The sequence below is a fragment of the Elephantulus edwardii genome, unplaced genomic scaffold (assembly GCF_000299155.1).
Source record: "Elephantulus edwardii isolate Elephantulus edwardi_28Jun2011 unplaced genomic scaffold, EleEdw1.0 scaffold00065, whole genome shotgun sequence".
Taxonomy (NCBI): domain Eukaryota; kingdom Metazoa; phylum Chordata; class Mammalia; order Macroscelidea; family Macroscelididae; genus Elephantulus; species Elephantulus edwardii.
Genome location: NW_006399815.1, coordinates 5,813,971 through 5,825,589, shown reverse-complemented (window position 1 = coordinate 5,825,589; position 11,619 = coordinate 5,813,971). Strand labels below are relative to the sequence as shown.

At 38.0% G+C, this 11,619-nt stretch overlaps 1 protein-coding gene across 2 annotated transcripts in view; it reads right to left on the bottom strand.

Moving 5' to 3' along the window:
• The window catches only part of NELL2 (NEL-like 2 (chicken)), a 633,143-nt gene that overhangs the window by 553,577 nt on the left and 67,947 nt on the right, over positions 1-11,619 (bottom strand). The window lies entirely within an intron of this gene.

The window sequence follows — 11,619 nt, the reverse complement described above, 5'->3', positions numbered from 1 at the left end:
AGGTTGTGGAGAAACTGGAACCCTTTTTCACTGTTGGTGGGAGTGTAAAATGGTGCAACCACTATGGAAGGCCGTACGGCACTTTCTCAAAAAGTTGCAAATAGAGATACCATTTGACCCAGCAATTCCACTACCGGGAATATGCCCCAAAGAGACCATAACTGACATCCAAGCTGATATATGCACACCCATGTTTATTACAGCTTTGTTCATAATAGCAAGGAGTTGGGGCTGTGATATATTCACACAATGGAATACTACGCTGCACTGAAAAACAAGGAACTCATGTATTATTATTCAAAATGGGTGACCCTGGAGGACATTATGCTGAGTGAAATATTTCAGTAGCAAAAGGACAAATACTGCATGGTTCCACTGTTGTAAAACAGGACAGACTTTCGGGTCAGGGAGAAAGTGATGAAGATGGATTAAGTAATGTATACTTGCATTGAAACAGATGAGGGAGAAAACTGTTTAAAAGGGATATGTGATTAGGTATTTTTGTCATGACAGGAGTCCAGGGCTAAGGCTGCATAGTAGAGTGGACCTGGGGGAGGGTTTGTAAAACAATGAAAGAATTTTTCTTTTACTTTTCCAAGAGGGTAGTACATTAGGGGGGGAGGGTTGGGAGTGGAGAAAAGTGCAACAATAAATGAATGGAAATCCAAAGTCTCTCTAAATTTTCAATGAAATTAATAATATTTTTTTTAAAAAAGAGAAAAAAGAACTTTCCCAAAATATTACAATTGACAAAAATGAAATTGTTAGAGTATAGCCCCCAGCTCTGATGAATGAATGGACAGCTAAATGAATAAAACAACTCTTAAAAGTAAACTTAAATATTAGGCCTAGTAATTGGCTATGGTTTAATAAGTGTGCACTTTCTGAAATCAATGTGTGCTGACTGTTAAGGAGGCCCATCATTTTCTGGTAAGCACCTAACCTCTCTAGGTCATTGGTTACCTTATCTGAAAAACAGGAAATAACAATAGTGCATAAGACTGTTGTCAGGATTAAATGAGTTAACATAAGCAGTATATACATCTTCTTTCTATTTCTGCTCTAGCTCAAGCTCTTGCTATCCTACTTCAGGACTATTGCATTAGCCTTCTAGTTTCCCTGCATCTAATCAGTTTTTCTTCAAATCCACTCAGTAAGTTCTTTTTCAAATGTTGTCAAGTAGACTGCAACTCATACAGACCTTAATATGACATAATGAACATTAGCTGGTCCTCCTGAACTACCCTCTCCATTGATGCTGCCCTTGAGCTCAGTATTGCAGCCACTATGGCACTTTACCTCATGGAGGGTCTTCCTATTTACCACTGACTTCTGCTTCAATCTGGCCAAAGTATTTGAGACTATCATTCTGCGACATTATTTAATTATTAAGCTATGTACAGAATAAGAATTGATGCCTTTGAGTTGTGGTGTTGGAGAAAAGTCTTGAACTTACCATGAACTGCCAAGAAAACAAATAGGTCTGTCTTAAAGATGGTGACAACAAGTCTCTCCTTGGAGGCTAGGATTTTGAAGCCCCATCTCAAATACTTTGGGCATGTGGCCAGGAGGGACCGATCCTTGGAGAAGGATATCATGCTCAGAACGGTGAAGGGGCAGAGCAGTAGAGAAAGAATCCACGTAGGATGGATTGATACAGTAACTAGGGCAATAGGAGTAGATGTATTGGAGTCAGTGAGGACTCAGGACAGGGCAGGGTTCAGAGCTGTTGTACATAGGGTTGCTATGATTTGCAGGTGACACGACAGCACATAACAAAAACAAGAACAACATGTACACAATACACAAATACATTCTTAAGAGTTTACAAGTTCCTAATGAGACCTAGTGGTACAGTAGTCAACTTTTCAACTGCAAATCAAAGGTTAAAGGTTTTAACCCAATAGCTGTTTAAAGCAGAAAAGATTTAACAGTCTACTTCTAAAGATTTACAGCTTTGAAAATTATAGGGAACAGTTATACTCATTTTACAGGTTTGCTATGAGTCAGAATCAACTTGACAGCAACAAGCCATCTACAAGAATTTTATAATTTTCTGACTTGTTAATATTTGACAAATTAGTACTAATATGCTATTTTGTGTTTGGTTGGCCAGTGACAAGAAGCTATGCTGCAATCGCGAAGGCATTAAGTTTGAGTCCTCCAGCTGCTCTGTGAGAGAAGAATGGGCAATATCCTCCCATGTGATTACCTGCCTCTGAAAAATATGCCAGAGGGCCAGCTATGGGTCAGTTCCAACGCAAGGGTACCAAAAAACAACAATGGGAGTACCAGGAAAATCACCTTCTAATGGGACTGTCATAAAACAGTGCTTTTATGATTACATTGACCTTAGCAACTTTATTTTAACCTTTAGGAAAATTTTTTAAAAGTGCTGCTAATACACGATTGATGGATTTGTGTGATGAAAGGGCCAACTTACATCACTGAATTCTGTGAGAAAGACTTTGCAGTAGTTAACAGCAATATGAAAGCAGAATTGAATCATTCCACAATACGAACATTGGGCTTTAAAAGAACCTTCATCCTAATAGTCATCACCATATTTATGTTATAAGGAATAATTTCCTTTTTCAGCAAGACATCATGCATCATATTAATATTGCTAGTTTCTATTTACTGCTTTCTTTGTAGTTAAATTGTAAATCTGCTTCAATCTAAAAACTGTAAAATTACTATTAATGCAAGGAATTTATACATTGTTTTATGTAAATATAAATTTATGGAACAATATAAAACAAGTAATTCAGGAATGGACAAATCTGTGTTGGAAGAAGGCCAGTCAGAATGTTCTTCAAAAATGAGGATGGCAAGACTCTGTGTCACTGATTTCAGGTGCTGGAGAGTCGAGTCCCAGGAAAAGGATGTCATATAAGTATAATGACTGTACTGTACTACCTTCATTGCCACAGAGTTAGACCCAATTCATAGCTCATCTTCCATTGATTTCTGAGGCTGTAAATCAGACAAGATTACTCAGCTTTCTCCCCAGAATTCATAAGTAGATTAGACACTACAGAGGCTCAGTTTTTAGTTAGCAGGATACATTACTACAAACTATACCATCAGATCTTTCTGGTCTGCCAAAAAGAGGAGAGGCCTCAAAATGAAAGATGACATGATGGCTACAATATGCACTCTACCAACCATGATGGTGGGAATCATGCAGGACTGAGCACTGTTTCATTCTGATATGTGTATATTCACTATGAGTTCACAGCAACTCAACGGCACCTAATGCCACCACCAATGTTAGTAACGGGGAGCAATTCTTACATGTCTCCAACTTAAAAAAGATTGATATCATAAACTTGGATGAGGAATATTGAGCAAACATTTATGATAATTAACATTGTAGCCTTTCTTAAATAATTAATGTCTTTCTAGCACCAAAAAGTCAAAAGGCAAAATCCTGGGCTAGAGATATAAGTGTATTTCTTTGATGTTGAACTTTGTTGCAAAATATTGGGATTTATTTTTTCTTTTTAAACATTAATTTACACACATGTAAATATGTATATTGTGTAGTTATATGCTACTGAATCGAATACAACTCATAGCTACCCTATGAACAAACAGGTCTGAGCTCTGGCTTATCCTATGTCATCCTCACAGTCTCTGACACACTCAAGCCCACTGCTGCAGTCACTGTCAATCCCTTAGGTTGAGGGTCTTCCTTTCTTTTTCTGTCCCTCCATCTTTCGAAGCAAAATGTCACTCTCCAAGGAGTAATCTCTCCTAGCAACATGTGCAATGACATGAGACAAATCTTGATCTCCAAGGAGCACTCTGGCTGCACCTTTTACAAGACATTCGTTCTTTTGGCAGTCCATGAAATATTCAATACTATTCTCCAACAGTACAATTCAAAGGCATCAATTCTTCTTCCATCATCTTTATACATTGTCCAGCTCACAGCAGAGCAGCTTGAAAGTGATTACAAATATCATGGCCTAAATTAGACTCACCTAAGTCCTCAAACTAACATCAGTGCTTCTCAATTATTTGGAGAGGTCTCGGGCTACATATTTTCCCAATGCAATGTCTCCTGACTGCTGGTATGAAGTGTATTGATTTTTGAGTCCAAGAAAGATGAAGTTGTTGCCGTTTCAATGTTTTCTACATCAATTATGAAGTTGCCTATCAGTCCAGTAGTGAAGTGTGTGTGTGTGTGTGTGTGTGTGTGTGTGTACACATTCATCATATTGGTTGTTAATAAACCCTAGGTACACAATGAAGCAGTGAAATTTTCTGCTTAATTGAAATTTCAACACTTTTTTATAGTTCTCTAACTTAGAGGAAAAAGAACTGATTGGTGATGAAAACTTTCAGGAAATACCATATGAACAGGAGCCAATAGTAATGAAGGCAGAAGGTAGAAGCTGCATTGAAGGCATTGGCAAAATATAAGGCCCACTGACGAGCTTAACAGATGCAGCCTTGGATGTGCTCACCAGTCTATGCCAGAAAATTTGGATGACAGCTATTTGGCCAACAAATTTTAAGAGGTCCATATTTGTTCCCATTCCTAAGAAAAATTATCCAACTGAATGTGGAAACTATCAGACAATATCCTTAATATTACATGTAAGCAAAATACTGCTGAAGATCATTCAAAAACAGAACAGTACTTGGATAGGGAACTGCCAGAAGTTCAAGTAGGATTTAGAAGAGGCTGTGGCACCAGGGATATTCTTGATAATGTCAGATGGATCTTGGCTGAAAGTAAGGAACACCAGAAGAATGTCTATTTGTGTTGTATTAATTATGTAAAGGTATTTGAATGTGTGAATCATAACAAATTATGGCTGACATTGAGAAGAATGGGAATCCCAGAGCACTTAATTGTGCTCACGTGAAACCTATACCCAGTTCAGGAGGCTGTTGTGCAAACAGAGCAGAGGAACACAGCATGGTTTAAAATTTAGAAGGGAGTGTGTCAGGGTTGTATTCTTTCTCTCTACCTATTAAACAGTAAGCTGAGCAAGTTATTCGAGAAGTTGAACTCTATGAGGAGGAGTGTGGCATTAGTATTAGAGGGAGGAGACTCATCAGTAACCTGCATTATGTAGATGACACAACCTTGTTTGCTAAAAGTGAGGAGAACTTGAAGAACTTGTTGCAGAATATCAAGACAGGCAGCCTTAGGTATGGATTGCATCTCAAAATCAAAAAAACAAAGGTTTTTTTTTACCACTGGACCAATAAGCAGCATCATGATGAATGGAGAGGAGATTGAAATTGTCAACAGCTTTATCTTGCTTGGATCCACAATTATCATGCTTGGTACCAGCAATCAGGAAATAGGGAGACACACTGCACTTGGTAAATCTGCAGTTAAGGACCTCTCTAAAGAGAGTTTCACAACTAAGGTTTGTCTGATTCAGGCCATGGTCTTTCTGATTACTTGTTATGAATCTGACAGCTAAAAAATGAATAAGGATGCTAGAGAAATAATTGATGCCTTTGAGCTATAGTGTTGGAGAAGACAACTAAATATCCCATGGATGGCCAAGAGAACAAACAGGTATGTCTTCAAGAGGGTGCAACCAGAGTGCTCTTTGGAGGTAAGAATGATGAGACTTTGCCTCATATACTTTGGGCATGTTGCTAGGAGGAGCTATTCCTAAAAGAAGGACATGATGCTGGGAAGGGTGGAAGGTTGATGAAGGAGGGAAAGACCCTCAATTAGGTGGATTGACAATGGTGACTGCTGCGATGAGCTCTGGTGTGTCAGATAGTGTGAGGATGGTGCAGGAGAGAAGATATTCAGATCTTTTGTTCATAGGGTTGCTCTGAGTTGTACTCTACTTGACGGCACCTAACAACAAAAAGTGAAAATGTGTCAGGAAATGTAACAGCTCATTCTCTTATATATTTTAAATGAAAGATTAGATCAAATGCATAAAAAGAGATACATTATAAAACATCTTTCAAGGACAGTTGTTTGTGTCTGAATTTGAGGAGAAAACAAGTAGTTTTGCCAACCACTGTAAGAAAATCTCTAAGTTTGATATTCTTAATATTGTAAGAGTAGTGTTTTGTGTGGTGTATCAACCTATTAGAAAAAAATCATCATAATAAATATATTACAAATCAACAGTTTAAAACTAAATAGACCATGGATAACTGTGAATTGGGCAATGGTTCAGAAATCTATTAGCTGAAAGCACAATGGACAGAAAAGCACTGAAATTGGCAGATTGTCTGGTATGACATTTCAAAATTGCTACAATCTCCCTTATTGCCAAAGTAATTTAACTTCTTTTGATGTACTCCATAGACATAGCACACTCCCTATTTATGTACTTATCACAAGTTCCTATAGATGAAATAATGAAATATTAGATGGCTTCAATAAATTGGTAATCCTCTTTATATTTTTGTGTTATCTGAAAAATTAGCATAACCCCTATCACATTTGTAAGGAAATAATGGTTATCAATGAATGCAACATAGTACAAAATAAGATTTCAAGATCTATCCTAAAGTAAAATGCTATGTGTGGCCGGATACTAGCCATACACATGCAAGGAAGATCTGTTAATACAACCATTATTCAAATATGTACACAAAAATCATGACGGAGGATGATGTTTACCAAATTTTCAGTCTGAAATAGATCTAATTTATAGTCACAATACATTAATAATAACTAGTGATTAGAATGCAAAAGTTGGAAGCTAACAAGGAAAGATAGTTGGAAAACATGGACTTTGTGCTAGAAATGAGGCTGGAGATAGAATGAATTTTGTACAAGCAATGATTGAAAATACCTTTCTTTTTTAATTTTTTAAAAATACCTTTTTTGAAAAAGCACAAATGCAAACTATACACTTCACCTGATGGAGTACACAAGAATAAGACTGACTCCAGAGTGGAAATACTCAATATAGAATCTCTGTATCAGCAGCCAACACAAGGCCAGCAGGTGACTATGGAACAGATTATGTGCAAGTTCAAACTAAAGCTGAAAAAAATTAAAACAAGCCCACAAGAACCAAAATACAACCTTGAGTCTCTCTCACCTGAATTGAAAGACCATATTAAGAATAGATTTGATGCTGGAACACTAATTATCAAAGACCAGATGAACTGTGGGATGACATTCAGAATATCATCAATGAAGAAAGCAAGAGATCATTAAAAAAGACAGGGGAGAAAGAAAAAATCACACTGGAGGAGAGATTTTGAGAAGTGCACCACAATGTAGAAAGTACAAAACAAAGAGAAGAAATACTAAAGTACGAAAAGAAGAGAAGATTTCAATGGCTAGTTGAAGAAGACAAAGCAAAGCATTAAAATGAGATGTGTACAGAGTAAGGGGTTAGAAAATCAAAAGGGAAGAAGACAGCATTTCTCAAACTGGTCAAATTAAAAATTAAATTAAAGAGGGGTGGTAAGGGTTTACTGTTCAAAATGGCTTCTCTAGCTATTGACTGTTTATTTTATTTTTTTAATTTTTTTATTGTGCTGACAGGCAGGAAAATGAGAACAGGGTGTGTTAGCCTATCCACATGGGGACTGGCTAGTCTCATCATTACATTGAGCAGATCCAGCAGCAGAATTTGACGACCTCACCATGAACGAAGAAGAATCAGAATGTAAGACTGTAACACATCGTTTAAGGCCAGAAATTCTTGTAGCATGTGGGAGCAACAGCCATAGGAGCCACATAAGAAAACCAGAGACCTGACGTAAGATGGAGCTGATCGTGGGGGGCTGCGACCCCATGCAACCAGAGTTAGGAACCTTTGCCCAAATTTACTGGACAACTAAGCGGGTAAGGAAGAGCCATAACTGGCCGGACTGAGAGCTTTTTAACACTAGCCTAAAGCCATGAGACTCAAGGCTGAAGCATTTTAAAACACATTTTGGAAGCCTGACTGTAGTCTGTGTTATACTGAATTATGTTGTCGTTGTTGTATACCACTGAGTCAGAACTAACTCATAGCTGACCCTCCAGTAGGCTTTCAGAGGCAGTTTAATTGCAAGGGAGGAGACTGCCCAACTTTCTCCAGTGCAGCAGCTGGTGGATTTGAACTGCGTGCCTTTGGAATTGCAGTGCAGTTCCCTACCACCAAGCCACCAGTACCTAACTTGAATTATGTTGTTGTTATGTGCCATCACGTCAACTGAAACTGATAGTGACCGTATACACAATACCTATGAACCCTGCCTTAACCTGAGCTAATCTCACTACCTCTGGACACATCTACTGCCCCATTACCCCAGTTACTGGGTCAATCCATCTCGTACAGGGTTTCCCTCTCCTGCTTTGCCCCTCTATCCTTCCAAGCATGATGTTCTTATCCAAGGACTGGTCCCTCCTGGAAACATGCTGGAAATATGTAAGACAGAGCTTCAAAATCCCTGCCTCCAAGAAGCAACTTGGTTTTACCCTCTCCAGGACAGACCTGTTTGTTCTTTTGGTAGTTCATAATATATTCAATACTCTTCTTCAGTAAAACTGAAAGGCATTGCTTCTTCTTCTGTCACCCTTAGTCATTGCCCAGCTCTCTCATGTGTAGCAAGCAATTACAAAGACCATGCCTGGCCTTCTCTAATATGGTTCTATGTTGTCTATGAGCTATCACACCAGATACTGGAAACAGTAAAGCTGTAAGATTGGTGTTGGAATGGATAAAAGATGTGTGGGAATTTGAGTGACCTGTCTGCCTCATGGGATTTGGCTCTGTGCTGTTGATGTTGTTGACAGGGGCAGTTCCCCTCTGTAAAGTTAGTAAAGTTCAGATATGGCTGTCCCCATGCAGCCCATTCTCTTGCTACACAAGCCTTGCGCTTCAATACTGAACGTTCCTACGGCAAAAATCATGAATGGTGCAAAAGGCACTGAAATAAGATGGAAGGACAACAAAGAGTCACTATACCAAAATTAATTGACTGACATTGAACCATTTCAAGAAGTAACATATGACCAAGAGCCATTGGTAAATAAATCCAAACTATAGTGAAATCATCAGCAAAAAACAAGATCTTGGAAATTGATGGGATACCAGTTGATATGTTTCAATAAACAAATGCAAGCCTGCATTTGCTCACAAGTCTAAGCCAAGAAATTTGGAAGACAGATACCTAGAAAACTGGAAGGAATTAATATTTATTCCTATTCACAAAAAAGGGATAAAAAAATGTTAAAATTAGCATGCAATATCAATAATTCATTAATAACACATGCAAGTAAAATCTTGCTGAAGATTATTTAAAAATGGCTGACACAGTACATTAACAAAGACAGACCAGAAATTCGAGCCACATTCAGAAGAAGCCATGATAGCAGAAACAGCATTGCTGATGTCACATGGATCTTCACTGAAAGCATAGAATTTCAGAAAGATGTTTTGCCTATCTGTGCTTCATTGACTATTGAAAAACATCTGACTCTGTGGATAGTAACTATGGCTAACATTGTGAAGAATAGGAAACTCAAAAATAGTATTCCTAAGAACTCCATACCTACCAGCTGCTATCCAAAGAGAACAAGTGAACACTTTTATGGTTTAAAAATAAAGAAAGGTGTGTACCAGAGATTTGTATCCTATTTTCATACCTATTAAATCTGGATGCTGAGCAAATCATATGAGAACCTTAAATATATGAAGAATGTGACATCAGGATTGGAGGAAGATTCATCAACAATCTACTTTAACCAAATGATAAAACTTTGCTTGCTGAAAGTGAAGATGATTTGGAATATTTGCTGTAGAAGATCAAAGACTACAGCCTTCCATATGAATTACATCTCAAAATAAAAAAAAATCTTCATAACTGACCAACAACATAATAGATGAAAAGATTAAAGTTGTTAACAATTTCAATTGAATGGATCCACAAGAAATGCCCATGATAAAAACTGTTAAGAAACCAAAACACATGTACATTGGGAAAATCTGCTGTGAAGAACCTCTCCAACTACTAAAGAGCAAGGATGGCATTTTCAAGACTAAGGTGCACCTAATGCAAGCCATAGTCTTTTCAATTGTTTCCTATGTATCTGGGAGTTGGACCATAAATAAGGATGTCAGAATTGATATCTCTGAGTTGTGATGTTGGAGAAGCATACAGAATGTCTCCCTGGCCGCCAAAAGAACTTATCAATGTGTGTTGGAGAAAGTGCAACCTGATTATTCCTCAGAGGCAAGGATGGTTAAAATTCATCTCACATCCTATGACCGTGTTGTTAGGAAGAGCCAGGCCTTTAAAAAAGACATGCTGAAAAATGAGGATGGTCAGAGAAAGAAAAAGACCCCTCAACAAGATGGTTTGCCAGAATGAGTATAACAACGGACTTAAGCATATAAGAAATCATGAAGATTATACAGGATAGGGCAAGGTTCACATCTGTTGTTCATAGAGTCGCTATGAGTTGTAGTCATCCTGACAGCACCTAACAACAATAATATATAAAACTATAAGGACCCTGGTAACAGAGTGTGAATTGTGTGAGACTGCTAACTAAAATCTAAGCAGCTCAAATCCACCAGTTACTCAACAGGAGAAAGAGGGGTAATCTCCTCCTGTAAAGATTTGGGGCCTTGACAGATCAATGGAGGATCACTAACAGTTGGACTCAAAATGAGAGCAGTGGGACATAAATCTTTATGGAGCTGTGGTGCTGCATTAGCTTATATAGTATACTGTAAAACAGAAGGCTAGATTGAAGTTCTAACCTATGAGCAACTTTGCTGTAAAAAGATGTGGCTGTCTCCTCCCATTAAGATTTATAGCCTTGGAAATCTGATATAAAGTCACCAGGAATCAGAAATAACTTGATGGCAGTGAAAAGGAGTGGTTTCACATAAAACCATAAAAGTAGACAGGATATAGAAAATAACTTATTAGATGATGAAGAACAAAGAGTATAGGACTGCAAAACTTGTAAAAAAAATCAATATAGGGATTAAGCTCCCCATTCACTTTTTCTACCTAGGAACATTTTCCAAACTCAAACACACAAAAATTATCAGAGTTCAGAGGAGAATAGAAGGCTGTGCAGCCCAGAGGCAAAGGAGAGTTGTGTAGAAAAGATGCTCCAAGAATCTAAACAGTTTCCTTTGAATCTGGGACCAAAAGCTAAACTGTGCATTATGCTGGGCAAAACACTACTTAGTTGGGAAAGTACATTAATAGATGCAATGAGATGAGCAGATTCTAGACGATATACAAGCACTAAGAAAGAGTGGAGTATGGCCATTCGGAGTACAGAAACCTCTCTCAATAACTAGAGACGCAGAGTAACCCTACTCTAGCTTCAAAGTAAAGGCTATTTTAGAGCCACTTCCTTTCTCTCTCTCTCTAGCCCTAATTCCTTTCTTCCTTCTTTCCACTCCCTCACTCCTCCCTACCCTCTCTTTTCTTCCCTCAGCCTCTTCCTTCCTTTCGTTTCCCTCCCTGATTCCCCATCCTCCCCCTCATTCGCTGTATTTCTCTTTCAGTGCTTTTGAGTTGAAACCCAGTGGATTACCAAGGGAATAAATCCCATGGGAGGAGATTGCTTCTTTTACTCCCTCAAAGCCACTAATAGATTTAAAATACCAAAGCACCACCTTTGGATGATTGTTGTTGTTGTTGTTATGT